The 27097-nt window shown below is 38.1% G+C and overlaps 1 protein-coding gene across 5 annotated transcripts in view; it reads left to right on the plus strand.

The window, feature by feature from the left end:
* Positions 1 to 22554: 22554 nt before the first annotated feature.
* Positions 22555 to 27097, plus strand: part of LOC149224116 (fluoride export protein 1-like) — an 89439-nt gene continuing 84896 nt past the window's right edge. The window contains exon 1 of one of the 5 annotated variants that reach the window (XM_089386002.1): positions 22555 to 22850. The gene's annotated coding sequence lies outside the window, so the exon portion shown is untranslated. The remainder of the gene's footprint in view (positions 22851 to 27097) is intronic. The other 4 variants (XM_089386003.1, XM_089386001.1, XM_089386005.1 and 1 more) reach the window with 4 other exon arrangements.

Raw genomic sequence — 27097 nt, forward strand, 5'->3', positions numbered from 1 at the left:
ACTTGGCGATTGCACCCACATTAAACATTGAGAATCGGGTTCTTAGCATTTCTCCATACTCGAAATTAATTCTTCAATCAACAACACACATAATATGGCTCTCCATTCCTTCTTAATTTCCCATAGAGATCAAGGTGTACTGTAAGCATGGATTTCTGAGCTTGATCTAATCTGCATTAATTCTGTTTGAAAATAATGGTCCTTATTTCCTTAATCCAACGATATTTGCATCCAATATTGACTTCATTAGCTCAACCTATGCATTCGTGGTCCTTCTCTATTTTGAATCAGTCATCGACCCCATTATAGTGCATTAGTTATCGACCCGTTCACACATTTTCACCAACCCATAGAGGTCCTCAAAATATGGCACAGGTGTCAAGCTTGGCCCAAAAAACCAAAGTGCTCCTAAATATAACTTTGTAGCCCTTTTTTTTATTATAGCTACAAATGCTGCCAATTCTATTAATTCCGACCTTAGCTCCTTTTGCGGGAACCTTTACTTGTTTTCTGCCATAAACCAAGTATTGTGACCACTGGCTCAAGCACTTAGGCGCTTAGCCTGTTTAAACATTTTGAGGGCAAAATTCCCTTTGTTAATGGCTCTACACCATTGGTCTCATTTCTATGCGAAATGACTAAGGCTTGGTGCTAAGGCTCAAGCTCCCAAACCCAACGCTTTTATTTGTGCCTCTTATTATTCCATCATGCCCCTGGTCTATTTCTATGAGAAATGACCAAGGATCAGGGCTTAGCTCATAACCCTTCTATCCCGACACACTACCTCGTGCCCTCTTCATAAACCATCGGGGCCTATCCTTCTAGTAATCTCCTCCAAGCCACGCTGTCATGTGGGGATATCGCTTTTGCTATGCATATTGGCTGCAACTAACTTCCTATTAGTGCAACGTGTCTTGGCACTAGCCTCCTAGCGAAAACTCTATCTGTCCATTTATTTCCACCGAAGCGAGCCTTGCGGGCTTAGCTGTCCTGTGGGGTCTGCCTTGCACTTTTACTAGCCAATCAAAGGCCCTGCTAGGATGATTTATTTACCAACATGTCCTGACACTTACTGGATGATGAATTCACTTTTTACATCATTAACAAACTTCCAAGATTTTCCTAGTGGGATGAGTTGTCCTGGGGTCTGCCCAAGACATTTTCCATTAGCCTGTGCTTTGGCATGGCCACGTCTACCCAATTCCTAGTCAACCTGCTTATTCCTCTATGCACACCACTTAAGGCTTCTGGGGTAGTCCTTCTGGGATGACATCATGCTTATGTCATCAACCCCATGTGGCTCCTCCTGAGTGGTAACACGTGTCAACCAGATTTGGCCCATTAGGCCACCCAAAAATGTTGAATCTACCTATCATGTGTCTCTTGTACAACCACATCATGTTGACATCATTAACCACCATCATCTCCTTAGATCCAATCAACTACTACATTATGTCATGTTGGAGAGGAGAGAGAAAGAGTCCCCGAGAGCTTGGTTTTGCAAGAAATTTCCTTCGTTAAAAAAAAATTACCAGATTCCAAAATCTGGCTCAAGCACCACTCCTAAGTGGATTGTGGTTTTGGGATAGGTGCCCCTAGAGTATCTCTCCATTGTTGATCTGCATAATCAACTTTGCGAGAAAACACTTCCAGCATGTCAAGGTCTGACAAGACTTAACTCTATTGGGATGTCAGAATGTTGACACATGGCTCGATGCCTATCTTCTAGCTCTTCCATTTATTTCAGCTTAACTTTCCTCCAACTCAAACTTTGTGGCCTTTGTTCTTAATGTGGGGACATCCTGACACCTTTATCATTGGTCGTCACTGCCAAACTTACTGCCACCATGTCTCAGTGCCCTGTCTCTTAGCACTTTCTCTTTGTAAGCTTTAAGGATTTACCGAGTCTATACCCTCGAGCTAGGTTGTCGAGTGGGGCCTCCGCTGTCCAATAAAACTGCTTCTCACTACTTTGTTGGAACTTCTCATCATCCCACTCCATTTATCCTTCTCACTACTCTGTTGGAACTTCTCATCATCCCACTCCATTTATCCTGATGCTTTAATTTGTGCACCATTACCATACCGCTAGACAATCAAAACTCTTCCTGTCGCTGTGTTTTCCATGCCACATCTACCTAGAGCTCTTTTTGGCCACTCTGCTAGGATTTTCCACCAATTTTTGCACTATTGCCAACTTTGGCTATGTGCCAAGACTCCTCCAATCACCTTATAACTTTTTTGTTATGAACTTAAGGTCACCAAACTTTGATTAATAATAACTCCTGGTCTAGGAGGCCATTTGCAAAATTCCACATAGTGTTAGAAAGCTTTGGTATTATTCTACTCATTACTTCAATGACATTTCAAGTGATGATAATGGTACATAGGATTAGGGAAATAAACAACTTTTGGTTTGGGAAGCTTAGATATGAATATCTAACACTGAAATCCTTTATAGAGTTAGTGGAACATGGGATGAACTCATGTTAATATAATATAACCTCATCATTATGATATTAATGATCTAGATACTGAAAAAACCATCTCCATATAGTATCCTAGTGGATGCTTTCTATTTTTCTAAGGAAGAGATAAACAAGGTCATTTAGATTAAGATTTGCAAAACCTACCTTCAATCCACATGGTTAGAACCCAAAGCACTTCTTTCCCAAAATATCTAACACTAATCCAATGTAAATCTTTACTTTAGGGGTGGATTCATGAAACCTCCTAAGTACATCAAACTCTCGTTGCCTTGCAATTTGGGAGTTCCTCTAACATAACTCAAACTTTGTTCCCACTAACTTTTCATTGAGATAAGGCTTGATATTCCCTAAGAGCACTATACATCTAATTTGTGTCCTTTAGATCTTGAGACCAAGGAATTTTTTGTGTTCATATGCTCCCCTTTGTTATAGGCCATTTTGTCACATTTGGTCATTGGCAGGCCTACAAACTAGATCCATCAACATCCATGAACACCTTGTCATCATCCCTACACAAGCCCTAAGCATGACTCTCTCAAATCCTTGAGTTTATGACTGTGACTACTTCATTCTAGTGCTTTTAAGACCCAACACACCCTGGCCATTTAGAGACCTTCATTCAGCAACATGTTGCTTAGTTTTTCACCTGCTCTAATCAAAGTGGGTTTTCCCTTGTTGGGGGTGCATTGATTCTAGAAATACAGGAAAAATAAAAATAATCTCAAATATTCCTCTTCTAGAAGCTTCCGGGAGTTGTTACAACCATTTACCTTGGATAATAACTTTGAATCCTATCTCCCCTACCTTGTAGTTTTCACCTCTTATCCCTTGAGGTCATCCTCCCATCAAGAATGGATCTCAAGCCTAGATTGGTCAATGGATAATAATTCCTAAAATATCATCCTCTCATATATATTTACTACCGTCCACAAGCTAGATGTCGGCTTTAGGAGACTAATAATACCCTTATGTTGTTTCTTTGGTAATAAGAGAGTTATCATTCCCATGCATTAGGGTGGATTTGAGGTGTACATTTTGACAAGGACAAGTCAACTTGGAAGGATCTCTACAAGATCAACTTGCACTTTTGGTTCTAAACTCTCTCCCTTTCATATTAATAAAAAGAATATATTGTTTCCTATATGTGTTATGTTATGCTTATGTAGATGTGTTTCAATGCTATGTTGATCCATTGAATAGAATGATTGGATAATGCTACATAGATGTTGCATATTTTTTACTTGTGTTGTTTGTTTATGTAGGTTATAATTATATTGATCAGAGCTACAGTTGGAGCTGACAAGCCAAGAAGAGAGAAGAGATTGTGATGGATCACAAGTAACATCTTTCCATTCTCCAATTCTTCTAAAGAAAACTTTATAGTCTTTAATTTCTATTGTTCTAGACCAGGCCACTGGGTCTAGGGAAAATATTTTTATCCACAATCGTAGATTACATATAACAAATTGGCGACCATATTGGATCAATTCATTTCCTTAGTGGTTTCCTTGAATTTATCCCTTGTTACACCTATTAAACAAACCTCCAATGTCTCACTCAGCTTGAATTGACCCTAGGAAGACATTTCATTGAGCTACATTTGATTTTTGTGTCAAAAACTCCCTTTTCCTTGATTAGCGCACCCCATGGTCTGTTGATAGAGCGTTGCATAACACCCTATCCTTCCCTACGCCTGTGTTGCAGAGCACTGGAAACTTATTTTCACTCGCGCTAAACCTTATTACATGCAAAAAAATTCCTTTTGTGCCTTGCTTTCTGATTTTCTTAGTTTTAGCCGATTTTCCTTGTGCCTCTGAGTTTGTCATTGTCTATGTAAAGCTAATCCCTTGGGTGAAATTTTGTGTTTTTGTTTTCATTTTTACAAGAAAAAATCCCCCTAATCATCAGGGGGGGGGCTAAATTGTGTATGAGTTTTAATCACTTCTGAGTGGCATCAACTCTTTAATACGATTTTGTTTCATTCTTTCTTTCTTCTTTTCAATTCAAGTTTGTATGCATAGATTGATTGTTGAATTTGAAAATTAATTTTTACATTACAGTTAAAGTTTGTGTCGTTTCTTTTTTTCATTGATCAAGTTTCATGCATATGTTTCTTTACATTTGAAACATTAAAAGAAAATAAAAAAATATATTTTTCATTGCATATAAGGATTTAATTTTGATTGGAATAGTGAAGTTAAGGAGATCCGTTGTTTCATCACTTGTTTCTTGCATTGTTGATGGGTTTCTTCTTCCCATACTTAGTTGGGCCTTTCATTGTTAAAAGGAAAATGAAAATATTTTTTTTATCATATTAGTTGCATCATAGGTGCGTTCAGGTGACATCCAATTTTGAGCCTTGAAAATTGAAACTTAATTCAAGATAAACTCTAAAATTTACTAAATCAACCTAAGGAGCATTTGAAACTTAACGACACACATAGAGGTCTAAGGTAGAGACGTGTTCCAACGTCTTTAAACGTAGGAGTTTTCATTTTTTACGGCATTTCATTCTGAGGGTGATATCTTGTTACACATACGTAAGTGTATCAAATCATTCTCTATGTACCTTCAAGTATATTGGATGGTGCTCCACGCATGAGAAGTATATGGGAATGCTATCATCATACAATTATGCTTTAGACTAAACTAATGCGGACTACACTTCCATGTACCGTCAAGTATTTTTTGGAATTCTACCATAGGTTGCTATCCTCACCATAGGTAACCGATTTGACCACCTTGTACATTGTGATACAACGAACACAACATTCGGGGAGATTGTCTGCCCATACATAAATCCTTGGTTCTCCAAGGTGGTATATTGCAGTTCAAAGTTTATTGGTAAACCAATTTTCCTAGATACCTCTTTTTGATTTATTTTTGTTTTTAATTTCTAAAATCAATTAATTGATCACAAAACAACATCCTTACCATGGAACAACTCCTGATTAGATCTTAGGTTGAGACTGATGGCAACAGTTCCCGAGTCTACCAATCAAGGAAACCCCTCTAATGGGAATCTTATTCCTTTTCCTCCTTTTGGAAATATTGGTGCTCCTTATATGGCAACGTTGTCCCTTCCTAAATTTACCATTGGTTTTCCTGTTTGGTTGCTTTCGACCACTATGGTTATGAGCGTCCAAAATGCTCCTCAACCAAGTTCTCCTCTACCTGAACAATATCAACCGCAAGTTGATCCTATAGTTGATCCTTTTCCTTCTTCACCTATTTTTTCTTCATCCTTTTCTTCCTCCTTTCCTGGTGAAATTCTTGATTCTAGTAACCATGAATCTAAGAAGAAGAAGAAGAAAAGGATGAAGAAGAAGAAGAAGAAAAATAAGCAGGGGGAAACCAAGCAACCATTGCTACCCATGCAACTAGTATGGAGGAACCTTCCATTCAACCACACAAAATTAAATACTCTTACAATTTATGTAAGGATTACCACCTTCTTAGAGATATTCTACAGGTATTGGAAGTGTGGTCCAAAGGCTCACATCAACCCATGTCATCATCCTCTGAAGATCATGTTGGTGATAAACCATCACCTAGTGCTAGTAAGGTCCATGGGAAAAAGGGTAAAGTTAAGTTTCCCTCTATGTCAAGGAATCATCTTATTCACCTTTGTAATTATATGGATGAAGCCTAAAAAGTGTTGGATAACCTTACAACTTCTCAGCGTCATCTTACGACTGGTTATAGAAAGCTTCTCCCAATCCTTCACCAGTTGATGAAGTAATTGATCATAACACATCTCTAGTCAATGCCACTCTCTCTAAACATGAATCCCATGAATCCATTCATGACCAACCATTGGTTGAGAAAATGGTTGACTTGATTCCAACCTCAATTGATTGTACCTTTCCCGTAGAGAGTGAACTCCATACCACTCAAGTTCTTCTCCTTTTTTAGATTCCAATGAACTGGGGGGGAATCCTCCTTTTCCAATGGCACAAGGGAAGGATCATCCCATTCCCATGGCACATGGGGGTGATCCTCCTATTCCCATAATATAGGGTAGTAGTTCTCTCATTCCCATAGTGTGAGGGGAAGTTCTCATGTTCCCACAACAACCCCTCCAAGTAGTATGGTCACGTCCTTTGATTGGATTCAATTGGCAGGATATCATATTCCTCCTTATGTTCCCTTCCATATCATAGTACATGCTTATAATATGCATGTACCTGGCACAGTTATAGATGAAGGTGTGTCTATTAGTATTTTATCCTCAACAACTTGGCAAGCTTTAGGTTCTCTGCAACTGGTGTTTGTTACCCAAATTTTTTTGGCTTTTAATAGAGGAACCAATCAAATGTTTAGAATCCTTCCTTAGTTGCCTATTACTTTGGAAGGAAATATTTTCTATATCGATGTTTATGTCATGGGAGCTCTTGCCTCTTCGCTCTTTTGTGAGATGTGTTTCCTGCATGAAGGAAAAATCGTGACCATTGACTAGCTTTCATTTGTTGGTCCTAATTTGACTCTCAATCAACCAACTTCCCTAAATGTTCCTTATATGCAAGTGGTATCTTCCTGCCATATATTAATTATGTGGCAACTTGTTCTATGCTTGTGTCTAATGATGATCTATTAGATGATGTAGTGCATCATGTACTGGGGGCATTGGAGCCCGATCTTTCCATTAGATCCATTGATATGTATCCCTTCTAAAGTGTTGTCCTCCCATCTAATGAGTACCTCTTGGAAGCCATGGCCTCTTGGAGGTCATGATCAAGGTTCTCAAAGCACAGTTTCTTTTCTTTTTTCAATCTCATTAAAAAATGAAACAAGGTGTCATGACCAAAGTTCTTTTCCTATGTCAAGCTCGTTAAAAAATAAAACATATCCCTTCCAATTCAAGTCTTTGATTAGATCTCGTAAATTCCAAGTCGAATCTTTTACTTGATCTCATAAATGAACCTTTTTCCATCCACCTATTAGTAACCAATAGTCTACTTAGGTGAATGAAATGAAGCTTGGGGGCAATGTGCCTAGAATTGAGTCATTATGCCAAGGGAATGCAAACTTATACCAAGCATAGTTTTTCCTTATTGTTAGGATATTCCAACACATAGGAAATAGTTAAGTATAACTTGGTCTAGTGTATATTTAGGTAAAGTGTGTTTCTTTACTATGTACTTTTGTAACTTACAATCCAACAGTCACGATATGTTCTAAACATGAAGTGATCCGATGGTTCATTCTCTCCTCAGAATTTTCGACACTTGATCCGTTGCTTAACACCCGATTAGTCCATGGTCTCTATTTAAAGAGCATGGAGGGTCATCTATAAGATGACTGTTCATGAGAGAATGTTTCTTTCTTTTATTAATAAATTGCCTGAAGTGGCCGCGTTGGCTCAAGCCGTGGACTATTTCCCTCTTTGAGGGTTTTAACCACGTCAAGAATATTGGTGTATTGATCTGTGATCTGTTTGTGAGCGGTGTCCTTTAGTGTTCTATCTGAGGAACTTACCTTCTAAATTCCTACATGGTATTAGAGCTATTTGAGGGTTGCATCCATTGGTGATCCAAATCCAAAGCCAGTACAACTGCATCCCACTGTCATTTCCTAAATCTATTGTTTCTAACTTCTTTCGACCTAAAGAAACTGCTCTATTGTGTTGGGATTATCTATTCCAGTTAGGAAACCCTTTTGTTTCATGCAAAAAGGTTTATGGTAGCCCTAGCTACGTCATTTTTAAGATCTTGAGGTATATAGTCTTTATCTGCAGTTTTAGTTATTTATCTCTCTGTTTATTTCGGTTTATTTAGCTCTATGTTTTTTATTATCAGATATATTGATCCAGGTGGATATTGGTGGCTACCTGCCAAGTCCACTTGGACCCCCACCATTGTTTCTTTCAGCTTTTTAGTTCCCTTAATTGTAGCACAGTTTACTATTTTTTGCAGTTTTTCGGGTCCTAAACTTCCGGAGCCGTTTTGAGGCCCTAAACGACATTTTTTAGGAAAACTAGGAAAAACATGGATCCATGGATTGATGTTGCTCTTCCCAAAGTTGTAGTTCTTAGATATATCTTTCCAACGAGATATTATCCACATCAAACGGAGATCGTATGTCAAAGTTACGAGCCGGGAAGTCGTTGACCAATTTACCCAAATGGAGCCCACAGTTTTGTGTTTCATCTTCTAGGGTTAGGTTTTTGGATTTTTAGGGTTTTCCATTGTTTCTTAACAATAAATAGGCCTTCGAGCCTCATTGTAACATAGTTCATAGGCATGTAGCTGCCACATCTCTTCTTAGAAATAAGCTACCGTCGCCCTAGCTAGTTTATTTCCATTTCTGTTTGTAAGCATATTTCATTATTTTGCATTAATGAAATGAAGTATTATTTCCACTGCATCTTTGTGTTTATGGTTATCTTTGTAATTTGTTGCGTTCCTGTTTAAATCTGGACCAGTGGTATTAGAGAAGTCTATTTTTTTTCTATTTTTCTTTGCATGTCCCCAATGAGGTTGGGATATAAAGGAGATGTATTCTATTGTGCAGGCCTATTGACATTGGAAGCATTACATTTTGGGGAAGGAAACGATCATCCACACATACCACCGACCCCTATAGTTCATACAGACCCAAGGGAAATTGCAAAATGATCGCCATCAGAAGTGGTCCACATACCTGTAATAGTTCCTTTTGAATATCAAATACAAGAAGGGCAGCACCAATAATGTTGCAGATTGTCTCAGTCGACCACCGATCATGGCATTAACCACCGTGCTCAACTCTTGTGGGCACGAGACTTCTGATTGGCCACTTCTCTGCAAAAGCGACCCAGAATTTGGCGACACATACCAGACACTCTTGGAGGCATGTTCCATATTTTCACCTCTAGGATGCCCTGTTATGCCACCTGGGTCACCTTTGTGTTCCTTTAAGAGAGCGTGTCAAGATGATTTTGGAAGAACACTAAAATCTGCTGGAAGTATTGTAGAAGTATTTCTATTGGCTGAATCTTCAACAGGATGTCAAGAAGTACATCAAATCATGCACTACCTGCACCATTTCCAAACTGACCATCAAGAATCAAGGCCTCTATACCCCGCTGCCTACCCCGAGTCGACCTTGAGAATCCATCTCCATGGATTACATGTGGGGCCTTACTTCTAGTAAGCATGGAAACAACTGTGTTTTTGTGGTCATCGACAGGTTCTCGAAGATGGCCATTATGGCAGCCTGCAAGAAGAATATCACAGCAAAAGCCACTGCTAAACTCTTCTTTGAACAAGTGTGGGTACACATTGGATCCCACAGTCTATCATCTCAGATCGGGATAGCAAGTTCCTCAGTACATTTTGGTCTAGTCTCTGGTCGATGCTGGACACCAAAGTCACTGAGTCCACAGCCTTCCATCCTCAAACTGATGACTAGACAGAGGTTGTCAAGAAGATGATCATACACATTATGCGGCATGTACAACTCAAAGCATCCATGCACATGGGACGAGAGCCTCCCCTATGTTCAGCACAGCTACAACCGGGCTCTCCATAGCTCGATTTGCCATAGCCCCTTTCAAGTGGGCTTAGGATTCCACCCACTATGTCCCATTGATGTGGCCATGCCATTTGCAGCTACTCATGCATATTCGACTCATGTCCAGTCTAAAACAGATAAGGCAAACAACTTCATTGAGCATATCCAACATATTCACTAGCAGGTCCATGACATTCTGGAGAAATCAAATGCTAAGTACAAGCAACGACATGATCAACATCGGGTGCCACACAAGTTTCAGGTGGGTGACAAAGTCTAGTTGCATTTGCAAAAGGAATGCCTTACCGGAGCCTATCAGAAACTTAGACCATCCGATATGGTCCTTACAGCATTACCAAGGCTATGGGAGACAATGCATTTGAGCTCAACATTCCCCCATTCCTTGGCCTGCACCCAGTGTTCAATGTGGACCTCCTTCAGCCATACTTTCCACCATTACTAGACACAGTCGGCATTGCAGAATAACTCACAATCACAGACTTAAATCCAAATTGCATGGAACAGGCTGCAACTAATCAGAACATGGACACACAGATCAAGCATACTCACCAGCAGAATATCCAATTGTATCAAGTTGTCAAAGTAGGCCAACTCCTTCACCAGGGCAAGTGGCTCACCAGGGACCAAGTTCAGGAGAAGTTTCCTCATCTCATGGAGGACCTCAACGCAATGGGGACCAATGCTTTCTAAGGGGGGAGGAATGATCCAGGTGGATATTGTTCGCCACCCACCAAGTCCACTTGGACCCCCACCATTGTTTCTTTTAGCTTTTCAGTTTCCTTAATTATAGCACAGTTTACTATTTTTAGCAGTTTTTCGGGTCCTAAACTTTTGGAGCCATTTTGAGGCCCTAAATGACGTTTTTTTGGGAAAACTGGGAGCAACATAGGCCCATGGAGCGATATTTGTCTTCCCAAAGTTGTATTTCTAGGATAGATCTTTTTAACGACATATTGTGTGCGTCAAGCAGAGATCGTATGCCAAAGTTACGACCCGGAGAAGTTGATGTACCAATTTACCCAAATGGGGCCCACAATTTGGCGTTTCATCTTCTAGGGTTAGGTTTTTAGATGTTTGGAGCTGTTCGTTGTTTCTCAACGATAAATAGGCCTTCGAGCCTCATTGTAACATAGTTTAGAGGCATGTAGCCGCCACATCTCTTCTCGAAGATAAGCTACCATCGCCCTAACTAGTTTATTTCCATTTCTATCTGTAAGCATATTTCAATATTTTACATTAATAAAATGAAGTATTATTTCTGCTGCATCTTTGTGTTTATGGTTATCTTTGTAATTTGTTGCATTCATGTTTAAATCCAGATCATATATACCTTTCATTTCTACGTATACTCTTTGCCCCGCGACTATGTACGATTTAGGAAAATAAAAAATAGAAAGGAAAGAATTTTTCTCATGTGTATGCTCTTTTCCGCCAGGATTTTTCAAGTAAGCATGCACCCCAAAGCTCCAGTGACTAAAAAAAAAAAACCCTTCCTCTTTTCCAAAAATTTCTAACCTTTTAAACTAACTCACTTGGTCCAAAGTTACTTTATGAGAATAGAAGTCTTGGGTTCAAGTCGTTCTTTTTGTTGAGTTACTTTTTCAAAAAGCACATGTAACTTATGTTTTAAAGTTATTTTATGAAAAAGTGTTCTCACCCATTATAAAAAGTAAGTCACTTATAATTCTAAAGTCTATTTATCTTTTATTTAAGTTACAATTTAGTGGGTAGCTCATAAAGTACCATTGTAAAAGTGACTTTCACATATTTATAAAAGTGAGTCACATAATTCATTTTTTTTAAGTGAGCTAATTAGATTAAGTTTAGAAAGAAAGGGGATTTTTTTTAAATATAATATTATCATTCACTTCTGCACATTCACGCACCTCATCGGCATCTTCAATAACTTTTCTTCAAACAGCCATATCTTCTTCATCCGAACGTCGTTTTCAGAGCCGTTTTTTTTAATCAGCCTAATTTTTTGAGATCTTTCCATTGGAATACTTAGTTTCAACATCTACAACTTCAACGTCTGTTAAAATATAAATTCCATGCCAAGTTATTCTTGATAGCACCAACTACTTTCAATGGGTTTCCTACATGGAGGATTTACTTAGAAGTAAAGGTCTTTATAGAATAGCCTCGAGCCAAGAGTCTAAACCTAAAGATGAAGATAAGCAAGTCAAATGGGAAAATAGGCAAGAGCAATCACATGGGTTGATAGGGCTGTATATTTCTTCAGACCTTAGATTCCATATCACGGAACTTGATACCCCTGATGAAGTAATTAAACAGGTCAATAAAGTTTTTGGAATTAAAAATGAAATTAGAGACCATCAACTCGAAAATGAGTTTCTTACATTGGACCCCAATAATTTTTCTTCCATTGAATATTTTTTGTTCAATTTCAAGACCATTAGATTTCTCTTGGAAGGTGTTAAAGGTTAAGAAAGAAGATGGTAGCCTTATTTATTCCATTCTTACTAAGTTGGGACCAACGTACTATATGTTTGTTTCCACCTTCCATTCTACTAGGGAAGCATTTGTTTCTCAAGGACAAGAATACAATTCCCCCTCTTTTTATGCCTTTTGTGATTCTTTAATAAGCAAACAAAAAAAACTCTTACATCTTGGTCTTCTTAATCTTCGAAACTCTTCTAAGAAACTCTTAGCTCCCAACAGCAACCAGGTTCAAAGAATCCTAAGAATAAGCATCCTAAAAAGAATGGTCATGAGCCAACCAAGGGTCCTAATAACTTCCATTATCAAAATGAAAAATCAATTCAACAAAATGATAAGGAAAATAAAAACAAAGGGAAGAAGACTGATAGACATTGCAACTTTTGTAATCGAGATGGCCACTTAGAATCCAAATTCTTTAAGAAGATGGAAGCCTTGGAAGTAGCAATGAAGAAGCATAACATCCATTTGGAGCACTCTTCAACTTCAACTTCATCTTCAGGAATAACACTTCCTGCATGTGGTTGTCAAGCATCTCGGTCTGGTTATGCATTAAATGTATCTTCTTCTTCTCATTCTCATGAGTGGCTCATTGATTCTGGAGCTTCTTATCACATGGCCAAAAACAAAGCCATGTTTTCTTCTTAAAATGATTGTAACACCAAAAATATATATGTTGGTAATGATATATCTCTTAGTGTTGTAGGGACTAGAATTATTGATCTAGGCAATGGTCAATTTAATGATGTATTATGTGTTCTAACCTTATCCTGCAACCTTCTATCTGTATATCAGATAACTCATTCAGTTTAAAGTAAAACCATTGAATTTTCACCTCATGATGTTGTAATAAAGGACCTAATAGATCCTAGATAGATTTTAGCTACTAGCATTGCTAATAATTCTACAAGGTTGTATAAGTTTAACAAATTTGGGTCATCAACTCTTCCCTCGATATTTTTTGCTCATAATGATGCAGTGAGCAAACTTGCATGAGCATTTTGGTCACTTAAACTATCACTCCCTTCAAAATATATGTAAGGAAAATATGGTGACATGTCTTCCTGTGGTATCTTGCAGAGATGGCGTTTGTTCCAGATGTGTACTCAGAAAACATCATCGGGATAGTTTTGAAAAATGTGCCTCTTGGCATGCCTCAGCCCCTTTACAGCTTGTGCACAGTGATTTATGTGGTCCACTTCCAGTTGTTTCATTCCCTGGCTACAGCTTGTGCACAGTGATTTATGTGGTCCACTTCCAGTTGTTTCATTCCCTGGCTACAAGTAATCCTTAACTTTCATTGATGATTTCTCTAGATGCACTTGGATATACTTCTTAAAACTCAAGAGTGAAGTCTTTAACATGTTCTTGGCCTTTAAGGCTTTTGTTGAGAAACAATCTGGACATGAAATTCTTAAGCTAAGATCTGATAACGGCGGAGAATATGTTAACAAAAAATTCATCAACTTTTTCACTGAGCATGGAATTCAAATGAAACATATTGTTCCATATACTCCACAACAAAATGGTGTAGCTGAAAGGAAGAATTGCACCTTAAAGGAAATGGCTAATTGTATGCTTCAATCTAAAGGACTTAGTCTTAATTTTTGGGCAGAAGCAATTAATTGTGCAAATTACATAGTAAATCACACTCCTACTAAGGTTTTAAATAATATTGCTCCAAAAGAAGCATGGAGCTCAATTAAACCAGATGTAAGTCACTTTCGTGTTTTTGGAAGTGAAGCATGGGCCCATATTCTAGATGAGGAACATAAATCCTTAGAACGTAAGAGTGAAAAATGTGGTATTCTGAAGATGTCAAAGGATATAAACTTCTTTCACCTAAATCCAAAAATGTTATCATTAGAAGGGATGTAAATTTTGATGAAAATATATCGGCCAAGAGCCTAGTTCGACAGATGTTCCACCTCTCTCTATCCCTTCCACCTCTGAAAATATTTCTTCTTCAGATGATGACGGCAAGGATGAAAACCTTCTCAAGATCCTCCTTTAGCTCCTTAGCTTCCAAAATGGGTCCTTGCTAGTCGGGATGTAGCAGGATCTCTTAGAGGTGATCCTACAGATCAACGACGTACACATTCTCAGTTCGATAGAGCCTCTTCCTTACAAGCTCAAGCTTCAACAAATTATGATCCTAACAACTTTGCAGAAACTTCAGTCCATCCAAATTGGGACACAACTATGAATGAAGAATATAGTTCATTATTGGCAAATGATACATGCGATCTTGTTCCTCTTCCAAAGGGAAGAAAACTTGTTAGATGTAAATGGGTGTACAGAACCAAGTTTTCACTAGATGGAAAAGTTGATAAACATAAAGCTCGTCTTGTTTCTAAGGGATTTTCACAAGTTGAAGGCATTGACTATACTAAAACCTTCTCCCCTATTTCTAAAATGAACTCTATCTGCTTTTTTCTTTCCCTTGCTGTCTCTTTCAAATGGGAAGTCCATCAAATGGATGTTAAAAATATGCCTTCTTGCATGGGGACTTGAATGAAGAAATTTATATGGAAAAACCTCCCGGCTTTATACAAATAGACTCCAACGTTGTATGTTGGCTTAAGAAATCCCTTTATGGTCTCAAGCAAGCCCTTGGGCTTGGTATGCCAAAATGGATAGCTTTCTTTTAAATAATGGATTTTCTAGGTGTCATTCTAACAATACTGTCTACACCAAGAAAGTGGGTAAGTCTCTTATCATTCTTGTTCTCTATGTTGATAATTGTATCCTTACTGGTAGTGATCCCAACCTTATAAACCATGTGAAGTCCAGCCTTAAAAATAAGTTTGAAATGACAGACTTAGGACACTTGCATTACTTTCTTGGTCTTCAAGTCTGGTAATCCAAGGAAGGTATTTTCCTTTCCAAATCCAAGTATGCCTATGATCTTCTATGCTACTTTCACATGGAAGACTGTAATCCAACCCCTTCTCCCTTTCAGTCTGGAGCCAAACTTTTGGTCACTTATATTTCCCCTAAATTCGATGCTACCTTATACCGTCAACTTGTAGGAAAACTTTTGTATCTGACCCGTACATGTCCTGACCTTTTCTTTGTTGTTGGCCTTATTGCTCCGTTTATACAAAACCCACATGAAATCCATTTGAAATCAGCTAAAATAATACTTCGTTATGTTCGAGGTATAGTTCAGTTTGGGATTTATTACATTGTAGAAGCATCCCATCTATTGGTTGGTTTCACTGATTCTGATTAGGCTGGTGACCCTGATGATCGGAAGTCTACTGCAGGTTATGTCTTCACTCTTGGTTCTGGACCTATTACATGGTCTTGCAAGAAACAAAGTGCCATTTCTCTTTCTTTAGCAAAAGCAGAGTATCGTGGTGCTATAGAAGCTAGTAAGGAAGCCTTGTGGCTTCATCAAACCCTGTCAGAGTTTGGCTTTCAACAGAAGCATCCGACTACACTTTGGTGTGATAATCAAAGTGCCATTCAATTATGCAAAGATTCAGTCCAACATCAACGTAGAAAACAGATTGAAATAGACATGCACTTCATCAGAAAGCTCATTCATGACCATGTTATTGAAGTATATTATTGTTCAACCAATGATCAAGTTTTGGACATCTTTACAAAGGCTCCCACAGAGGTGAAGTTTAGTAAACTTCGATTTATGGTTGGAGTTTAGGAAGTTGTCACTAAGGGGAGATATGCTCTAATGCCTCCTTCCTTCTCCTGTTGTGTCATATTTGTACATCCTTCAATCCTATCCTAAGTTATTCTTAAGGGGGGATGTTAGGATATTCCAGCACATGGGAAATAATTAAGTATAACTTGGTCTAGTGTAGAATTAGGTAAAGTGTGTTTCCTTACTATGTACTTTTGTAACTTACAATCCGACAGTCATGATATGTTCTATACATGAAGTGATCTGATGGTTCATTCTCTCCTCGGTATTATAAACACTTGATCCGTGGTTTAACGCCCGATTGGTCAATGATCTCTATTTAAAGAGCATGGAGGGTCATTTGTAAGGTGACTGCTCATTAGATAAGCTTATGTAAATTTTCTTTCTTTTATTAATAAATTGCCTAAAGTGGTCGCGTTGACTCAAGCCATGGACTGTTTCCCTCTTTGAGGTTTTTTACCACTTCAAGAATATTGGCGTATTGATCTGGGATATATTTGTGAGCGGTGTCCTTTGGTCTTTTATCTGAGGAACTTACCCTGTAAATTCATATGCTTATTTCAAGATTGTGTAGAAATGAAACCAATCTCAAGGATAGTTTCCCATATTTCAAGCTTGTGTAAAAGTGAAACCATTATCATCCTAACCTTTGTGATTGATATTTTTATCAGCTTGTTTCTACAATATGTGTCTTGGTTTTCTCATTCCATCGTCACCATCTTCTTGGTCGATCATATGCTTTCACTTCATTGTTTTACCCTTTCCTAAGGAACCGTTGTGATGAGTGGTCTTATTAGCTAGCCTCTTGACCTCTATGTGTTTAGAGTAATTCCATCATGACCAAAACCAGTTGCTACCCTTTATACCACTCTTTCCTCCAGGAGGAATCCTCTTGTAGCTCTTTTTAGACTCCCTAAACATAAAAAGATTGTCGAGCACTTATCTTTTTGAACTTGTTAAAGTAAATGAAAAGACATCTACTCAATATAAGTTTTCTGAACTAAGCTAGACTATCTACACAAAAGGAATACCTTAGTTGAACATGGCTAAGAGGTTATCTTGAGTATTGTTTTCTTCCTTTTCGGGCTCAAGAGACTATTTAGGAAAAGGAACCTTTGGAGTTTTCTTTTTCGCCTCTTTTTCAAACTCTATAAACATTAAAAAGATGTTGAGTTAGACCTTCGTTGGACTCATAAAAACATCAAACAACGATAGACTCATCGAACATGATAAGACCAAACCACTCCTCTCATGGTTTGTTAAACATACTTGGAGGAACTCATTTGAAGGATGAACTTACAGATCAAGCATATGTTATCCTCCTCAATCTTGTTAAAAAATAAAGAGATACTGACCAGCAATGGTTGGGGAAATTGGGAAAATAGGATACTCCACCTATTATGGCAGTGAGTCGCTCTTGAACATGACACTCTTCCACTTCATTTTCGTGGCTATTGGGTTGGGAAATTTTCTTGTATTTTTGTCCATCATACCATTTTAGAGCCTCTATTTTTGGTTTTGGGTTAATGCTTCCAACTCCATTTGGTGTCACTGATGTGTTCAAGAGAATTCATTCAGTTGACATATGCTACAATACTCTTAAGCCTTCATTCCATGTCTTTTGTTCCTAAAACAGTTCCACATCAAAGGGATTCATTCTTGAATCATAATATCGTTTCGTGTCGTTGATGGGGGATACATCAAGGACCTCTTGCGACGGGTTGCTTCCTATCGACATCAACTCATTGTCCAAGAAGTTGACTTAGAAACTATTCCTTCGATACCTTGGGGCTTTCATACATCAATGGCAAGTTTCCTCGCTCTCGACAATAGGTTTACATCATTGACCTTCAACCGACAGATTTTGTGTGGTGTTCGACTTCAACTCATCCATTCACACCATATGGGTTGTATTGCAATACCTTGAGAGCCATTAACATCATCGATGGTTTCTCTCATGTCTGTTAATGACTTACATCATTGGTCGGTAATCAAATGGTGTCTACCATGGTTGACTTCAGCTCATTTATTCACATGGTTAGATTCATACATCGAACGATCGAGTGAACGAGCTAGAAGACCCTGAATCTAGTTCCATCCATCTGGGCTGTGATTTCATGATTAATATAAGATTACAATGTATGATGGCTATGATCACACAGAAAATCATCTAATAATGGACCCACACTTCATCATCAGTGGACACGACTTCTTGATATCATGATGTAAATATATTGTAACAGATGATGACTTGACTAATTATTCTTGATCCAAACTTGTCACAGGTTAAATCACTTCAGTCACCAACCACTGTTTCTAAGTTTGCACTTTAGGGGGTAATCTGTTATAAGCCATTTTGTCAAATTTGGTGAATAGGCCTACAAACTGGATCCATCAACATCCATGAACACCTTCTCATCATCCCTACATAAATCCCTAAGCACGACTCTCTCAAATCCCTGAGTTTTTGACCTTCATTGCTTCATTCTAATGCATTAAAGACCCATTGCAACCTGGCCCTTTAGGGACCCGCGTTCAGCAACATGTTGCCTAGTTCTACACCTGTTATGATTAGAGTAAGGTTGCCCTTATTGGGGGTGCATTGGTTCTAGAAATTCAGGAAAACTAAAAGGAATCTTGAAGCTTCCTCTTACAGAAGCTTCTAGGAGTTGTTACAACCATTTACCTTGGTTACGAACTTTGAATCCTATCTCCCCTACGTCAGAGTTTCACCTCTTATCCCTTGAGCTCATCCTCCCATCAAGAGTGGATCTCAAGCCTAGAATGGTAAATGGATAAAAATTCCTAAAATACCATCCTCTCCTATATATTTACTGTCATCCACAAGCTAGAGGTTCGCTTTTGGAGACTAATTATACCCTTATGTTGCTACTTTGATCATAAGAGAGTTATCATTCCCATGCATTAGGGTGGATTTGAGGTGTATATTGTGGCAAGGAAGGACAAGTCAACTTGGGAGGATCTCTACAAGATCAACTTCCACTTTTGGTTGTAAACTCTCTCCCTTTCATATTAATACAAAAAGTATATCATTTTTCTACATGTGTTATGTTATGCTTATGTACATCTGTTTCAATGCTATGTTGATCCATTGAATAGAATGATTGGATAATGCTACATAGATGTCATAGATCTTTGGCTTGTGTTGTTTGTTTATGCAGGTTCTAATTATAGAAATCGGAGCTATGGTTGGAATTGACAAGCCAAGAAGAGAGAAGAGCTTGCCACAGATCACAAGTAAGCATATTTCCATTCTCCAATTCTTCAATGGAAAAATTTATAGTCTTTGATTTCTGTTGTTCTAGACCAGACCAATAGGTTTAGGGAAAATACTTATGTCGATAGTCATAGATTTTGTATAACACCCCTATTATGAAATCACAGGTGAGTCCACTTTGTCTATAGGGACTTGCAAGGTTGGTTCCTCTAGTTTTTGGTGGATTTCGAGGGGCATAATTACTTAGCTCTTTTTTCCCATGAGGTGTTCAACCTATGTGAATGACTCTTCCAAATAGAAGTTGCCATAGTGCATTGTGCTAGGTTGATTATTTCCTTTCTTCCATCATCATCATGCCTTGAGTAAGAAGATAATCCTCAACCAACATCTTCGTTTAGGCAATAGGCTTGTGAGGCATTATAGATCCAAGAATAATATCGCCCCCACACCCATCACACAAATTTTCACACCAATGAATCTTAGTAGAATGTCTCATGTGGGGTAGGATTATTCCACTTCTATGGGATTTTCTTCTTCATGAGTCTCCTTGATGTTTCCCATTTTGATAAACAATATTTGTATCAAAAGGTGTTGAAAATAAAAATATGTGTAGCAAAAGGACCCTTTTCCAACCCTAAATCTAACAAATTTTTGAGAATTTTTAGGTGTCATCAAAGTTGCATCATGATCTAAGCTTTGTGCATGGAAAAATTATGCCCTAAAGATTTTGGCATGATCTAATGGTTCTATGTTTTAAATTTTTTTGGGCATATTTTTCAGATAAATTTACTTGAAATCCGATAGGGATTCATTGGAATCGCATGTTTGACTTGTAAATTTTACAAGTTTGAGTGCCCCAAAAGTTTATGAGGGTTTTGAATCCATTTATATATTCAAAAATACATTTTAAATAACTAAAAAAAAATATTATTTGACCAAAAATTATTTCGTTAAATTGTAACAAAAAATTCCAAAACATAAAATAGTTAAACATTATTTTTTTTTAAATATGATTTTTAAAAATTACTATATTATAGATTCAAAATTTCCATTCATTCAAATAAATACTCCACTCATAGGGCTTGTAGTATGCCCTAAAATTGCTTCTCATTGGTTAAGAGCTCATCTTCCTCAGACTTAAGGAAATAGGTTAACAACCCAAGACCCAAAGGCATCTAGTAGGAGCGAAACCCTGCCCCCTTATGGACCACAAATGGGTTAGGTGGCGTGATTTTCCTTGAATAGGGGTGATGAGTCAACCTGCATTAGCCGATAACATCTAGAGATAGCTATCTTCAATTTTGGTTTGACAACAAAGTTATAATAAGTTGGCAAAATTTTCCTTGAATAATGATGATGAGTGAGCCTGCATTTGCGGATAACATCTAGAGATAGCTATCCTCAATATTAGTTTGACAACAAAATTATAATAAGTCTCTCCACCCATTAAAAAAAAATACTCCACTCATAATTAATATCGATTTTCAAAAAAAATAATGAATTAAACCACTCCCTAAATCTTCTTTCTACTCAAAGCTTCTTATAAAATTGCGTTTACTATCCCTATCTTAGCTATTATTCATCTATTATATTATAGTCCTTTGAAACTCAAAGTCAATTTTTGGATCTTATAAGTCAATTTTGGTGTGCATGCAATAAGTTCATATAAAATAAATTAAACTATTGCTCGGACGAGATGGGTGGGTGAATAAGCATGCTCTGAAGCGTAAGAGGTGAGGTCACCCAATGGAGAAAAGCGTGGCGTTCCGAGCACGAAAAGGGACGATCATGATGATGATATACACTCTCGATTCATCGTAAATGACTTTTAAAAGTGGGCCCAACAATTTAGTGTGGCGATGACAACATGACGTGGCAAAATTGACGATACGTGCCGTGACAGACATTTACGCTTGCTTTCCCAAACTGACGTCTTTTTCGCATTAATCAATATTGTTCTCTTCGAAAAAGTCATATTTGTAAATTTAGAGAAAAATTATAGTCCATCAAAATAGAAATAATAAAAAAAATTAAAACAAAAAGCAAAAAAATAATAATTAATAGAGAATAAAGATAAACATCACATAATTATACATCCAATCAACCATATTATAAATAAATAAATTTAGATAATAATAAAAAATAACAAAAATTAAAGCAGTTGTCTATAACGCGACTTTTTGAAAGCTTTCCGGCGGGTTTTTCCGTTGAAAATCCGGCAGCAATTTATTGGAATCGTAAGTTTGATAGCTAGTTTCTGCACAATCAGTGTCCCAGGGGTTTTTCAGGGTGCTGAATCCAAATATACAGTTAAAAAACCATTTTAACTGCAACAAATCATGATTTAATCTCAATTTCTTCAGCCGAATTCCGTCACCGGAATCTCCAAAAAAATCGCATTATAGACAACTCCAAAATTAAATCCTCTCGCTTTTAAACTATGCCTTAGTCAATTTTTCATATGTATGAAAACAAACTCTACACCATCAATAATACTGAATTGCTTACACCATTATTATACCTGCCACATACTTATCAGGGTTTCATCAAATGAAAAGTTCTGTTGACTGGTGTTCGAGAAGGCACCGAGATGTGGAATCAACTTTGAACAGGGAAAATGACGCAATAGTCGGTACCGAACCCCAGGATCGATCACTGGAGCTCCACTTGGCGTTTTTTAAGAGCATCGACTGCGGGAACTTTGCTCTTGGATTCTTGTGTGGGGACATTGCACTGTTGGACTATCCTTTTGTCACAAAGCGGTAATTCATTTATTTTTGCAGGGCGTAGCGAGATAAAACGGTCCGGTGACCGGTTGAGGTTATTTCAAGTAAATAGATATATTTTCAAGATCCTTTTCAGATTTGTTTCACCAGAATTTGGCGATGTCAAGTTTCGAATTGAAGTTCATTACAAATCTTCCACGCGCAGACTATTAATACTTTCTTTAAAGAAAAAAAAAAAATTGCTAAATTTCCATCTGAGATGATCGATCTAGTACTACGCATATTTCTTTATAAAGATTCCTTAATTTTAGTGCTCTTCCCGGTTTCTTTATAAAGATTCCTTAGTTTTAGTGGTCTTCCGGGTTCCACCGCAGAAAAACGAGAGCGCATACTTAGATATTTATTACCCGGCGCAGAATTAAATAGAAATCGTTTTCAGGGAGAGTCGGTGAGTCGTGAATCGCGATCGGTAAGAATTCTTGAATGGCGAACAAGTCTGACACGTTTCCACTTTGGTAGGTTTTGAAGCTCCCGTAACTAAAGTCTTCCACTGGTAAAAAGGTCTACAAGATGGATTATCTTGGGGAGGCTCTATCCGGGGAAGGGCTGGACTGCTTCTAATATCATCTCTTGGGGAGGCTCCATCTGGGGAAGGGCTGGACGACTCATAATATTACACCTTCACCGCGAATTTTCAAAGGAACTGCAGCTCAGCAGGCGGTATCTGAGGCCGGCTTCATCTCGCAGCAGAAACGGTGCGATTTTTTCACACTCGAAAGTCTTTTCTTCTGGTTTATAGTTGATTTCCCTCCCTTTTTTTTCTACAAGTTTTGGTTCTCTCTGCCTTGGTTGATTCAGTTTTGGTAAATAGGATGTCTATAATGAGAATTTTTGTGATTCCCGGCGGCGTATTAGATTTTGAGTTTTGGTGTGTGGTGCTCTAAGCCGCAACCAGGTTGTTCTGGATCTGACACCGTAGAAATATCACTTTACGCTCCCAGATTCGCTTTACGCTTAGAGTTTTCATTGCGATTAAAGATTTTGCTTGCTTGCTTGCTTGCTGTTTGTTTTTGCTCTTTCCTCTTTCTCGAGTTGAGAAGAACTATATATATCTTATCCTAATCTAGTCCAGTCTTAATCTAATCCTGAACAAAATTATATATGCCTAAGAATTCTTAAGGCACTGATTTCTTTAGTTAAAAAAAAGCTATACTACATAAGTGAAATAATTGCTCGTGTATTCAAATGCGGTCATCAATAAACACCTTCCAGACGGCCATGTCTCTGCTTAAATTCCAGCGGCTGTTTTCCTCGACTTTGACCTGTGAACCTAAAAGAGTCGAAATCCTCGCCACAGTCTCTTTTATATATATATATATATATTACTGCCTTACATTTTCTTCTTGGTACTCTGTGCTTGACCTTAAAATCAGATGAATGAATAAATTTTGTGTTATGTTCAGATTGGAACTTGGAGTGCCATCGATTACAAAATTTAAGTACAACAAAATACATGTCTAACTTTATCATAAAGGATTAAAAATCCAGGACCTCTTTTAGATTTTATAAGAGTAACTGTCACCATACAGATAACATTTTAAACTGTGTAATGTATGGTCCATCTCCTTATGCGTTAAACTCTGAAATAGTCACTAGTAGAAAGCATTGATGGCTTCGAATAGCCATTTTCGGTCCTAATCGCTAAGGGATGAAAACAACTCTTAAATTAAAAACATCATTAGAGTTTTACTGGCTGGAAGAAGGTGAAATGAGAGTAGATTCAAAATTCTCTGCTCAAAAGGTCACTGTAGATCTCCCATGCCGATTTATTGGTGGTTACTGTAGATGGCCCCACCCGGGCTGAGATCGTAAATATCTAATCAGCACAGCCCTTGGTTTGAGCGATGAGCTTTGTCGGCCCAAAATAGAAAATTCTTAAATTTTAAGGGTAATATTATTGCATTCCCAAATTATCCCGCTTCAGTGGTCAAAGAATTAAAACGGTGGAGTAGAGGATTGTTTTTAAGAATCATTTAAATAAGATTATATTAAAGACATCAATATTAAATTTACAGTGAAATTAATTTAAATTGGATTAACTAAAATTGAAATAGTATATTTGGATGAACGGTTTTGACCCCTAATTGAAATGGGGCATTGAATATTATTGTAAAAAAACATCTAATTCCAACCAAATACAGTCATTTCTACGCCTAATTAATTTCTAACATCGATGATATGCTGCCATTAACAATTTTTCTGGTTGAAGTGCTAATTTTCCTGTTGATGCACTTCAACCAGATAAGGTAGGTGAAATTAAGATAGATTTATGTATTATTTTTTCTTAGTGCTTACAACTCCATACTTATTAGGAACCCCGTTTTCAACGTGAATTGGGAGAACACCCTGGCTACTAGTGTACTGTGCAGCTGCTTACTTCATATTTATTGAAATTATTACCACGTGCTCCAATTCACATACCGATGTTATTGAAATATACCGTAGTTGGATATAGCTTTGACCTTTTTGGGCAGTCCGCGATGATTCTTCCAAAACACTAAAGTTAGATATGAGCAGCATGCTGTACATTCTGAAAAATTATTTATCTTCTGAAGTTGGAACAAAATGATCACTGAAATATATTTCAGACAATAAATGATTGAGAATGCCAGACAAATGCATTGAAATGAGGGATAACACCACAGGAATGCCAGTCATGTGCATTGAAATCGAGGAAGTACTGTGCAGCTGCTTACTTCATATTTATTGAAATTATTACCACGTGCTCCAATTCACATACCGATGTTATTGAAATATACCGTAGTTGGATATAGCTTTGACCTTTTTGGGCAGTCCGCGATGATTCTTCCAAAACACTAAAGTTAGATATGAGCAGCATGCTGTACATTCTGAAAAATTATTTATCTTCTGAAGTTGGAACAAAATGATCACTGAAATATATTTCAGACAATAAATGATTGAGAATGCCAGACAAATGCATTGAAATGAGGGATAACACCACAGAAATGCCAGTCATGTGCATTGAAATCGAGGAAAAACTCCACAGCAACTCGCATTAGGCATGTTTAGGCTTTTATATTTTTTTTTCAGAAGAAAAAAAACATCATATATTTATATTAAGGATATATAAAGGTCTAGATACAAAAAACTGTAAGAGACTGTTACGGCAAGAAGCCCAGCCCTCCTACTTTACCTTCATGAGTAGTGCCTAAGCATCATTATCAGAATGACCAAGATCGAGATCAGGACAGCAACATAAATGACTGTGAGGAGAGACAGAACTTCTCCCAGATTTGAGACCCAGAAACTTTTACAAAACTGTATCTTGTATCAAAAACGCAGACCATGAAGAATATGACAGTTGCGCCCAGACGACTGAAATGAGGAACCATGTTCAACAGGATCATGAGACATAGAGACATACCGAAACCAGCAGAGACCAGTAGCAGATCTAGAATCGCGTCATCAAAAGAGAAGCATAATTATACAAAAAACTTTTAATGAAGGGCCTCATGACAGGCCAGAATACGCTGGAATATAGCCTGGATAGGCTCCTTAGAGTCTTGAAAAATATGTGGAGGATGATGAGATTTGAATAGGAAGAGAGCCTATAACAAAGTCGGATTTAGTCATTTCAGGCGGAGGAGGAACTGGAGAGTCCTCGCGAGGTTCAGGAATAAGCGAGGTGCCAGAATCTGTGCGGGCCTGTGAATCTCTAAATGAACAGAAGGGATCAGGTACAGAGGAAGGGTCCGAAGACTGAGATATTTTCCCCTTGATTTGCGGCTGTTGGTGCATTGCAGAGGTCCGAATACCGGCTTCTTGGGAGCAATCAGACTCAGAATGTCTGGCCCGACTGATGTTCGATTTTCTGTTTTTATGATGTAAGCGGCGGCTACAGTTCCTGATCAGGTGGCCCGTCTTATGACAAAAGGAGCATTTAAAGGGGATGCCCCAAAAATCTAGTCTTTGAATGATCTTGCTATCTTCCCATGCGATTTCTAGCAGATCTGGATAAATGCCTTTATAAGGCTTTTCGATAAGAACCCAGGCGACTCTCTTATCAGTCTCTCCTCTGCACCAAGGATCTACATAGATAAACCTGCCTATCGAGTTCCCAATTTTTGCAAGAGATTCTTCCGTCCATAGCTCCAGCGGCAGATTTGGGAGCTTCACCCAAATCAAGCAATTAGACGGAGTGTTCTTTAAAGGGTCAAAACCTGCATACCAGCGAGAAAGTGCTAGAAAGCTCCTTCCATACACCCAAGGATTTTTGAAGATGATCTCCACATCAGACTCTTTCAGGAAATGGAAGGAATACCAATCCTTCATCAGGCGGGAAATGATTGGGGTGTACCCGATCAGGGGGGCCCATTTACCCGACAGCCATTTTCTCATGTCCTGATCCTCCATCTCAGGAAATTGCCATTTCCCAACCAGCGACAGTTTCTTTAGGCTGTCAATTCTTTCTGTGAGAGTAAGACCATCAACACATATGGCTTTTGGAGAGGGGTCGGTCTTGACAGGATTCGAATGCTTTGAAGGGAAGGTAGCAGGGGAAGCAGCATTATTAAAAGAAGCCTTATTTGGCTTAAGTGATCCATTAACAGCTGGCTTTATGATCAAATCCTCCACGGTGGCATGCCAGCCTGGAGTAGAAGGGTGATTGTACCGGTTCTCCTCGGCTTGTATTGCTGCGTGGACCAACTCTCGCATGGCAGGAGAATCCGAGTCATCCATTGGCAGTAATGTCACTGTCACCCACTTAAACCATAAGCAGCGACCACCCACCAAGTACTACCTTCCTTAAATGTTCCCCTAGATAGAAAAGACCTGGAGGAGGCAGTCGATGCAGAGAGGACTGACCTTAATTAAGAAAGAGTGAGAGAAAACCTGCCCGAAAAGATAGCTTTTAATATTGAAAGCCAGGACCGTCAGAGAGAAGGATTACAATTCTGACAGGAGGATTTCTCGGAATGAG

The sequence above is a fragment of the Pinus tabuliformis genome, chromosome Q (assembly GCF_031772625.1).
Source record: "Pinus tabuliformis cultivar Carrire ecotype Pingquan chromosome Q, CPIR1, whole genome shotgun sequence".
Classification (NCBI taxonomy): domain Eukaryota; kingdom Viridiplantae; phylum Streptophyta; class Pinopsida; order Pinales; family Pinaceae; genus Pinus; species Pinus tabuliformis.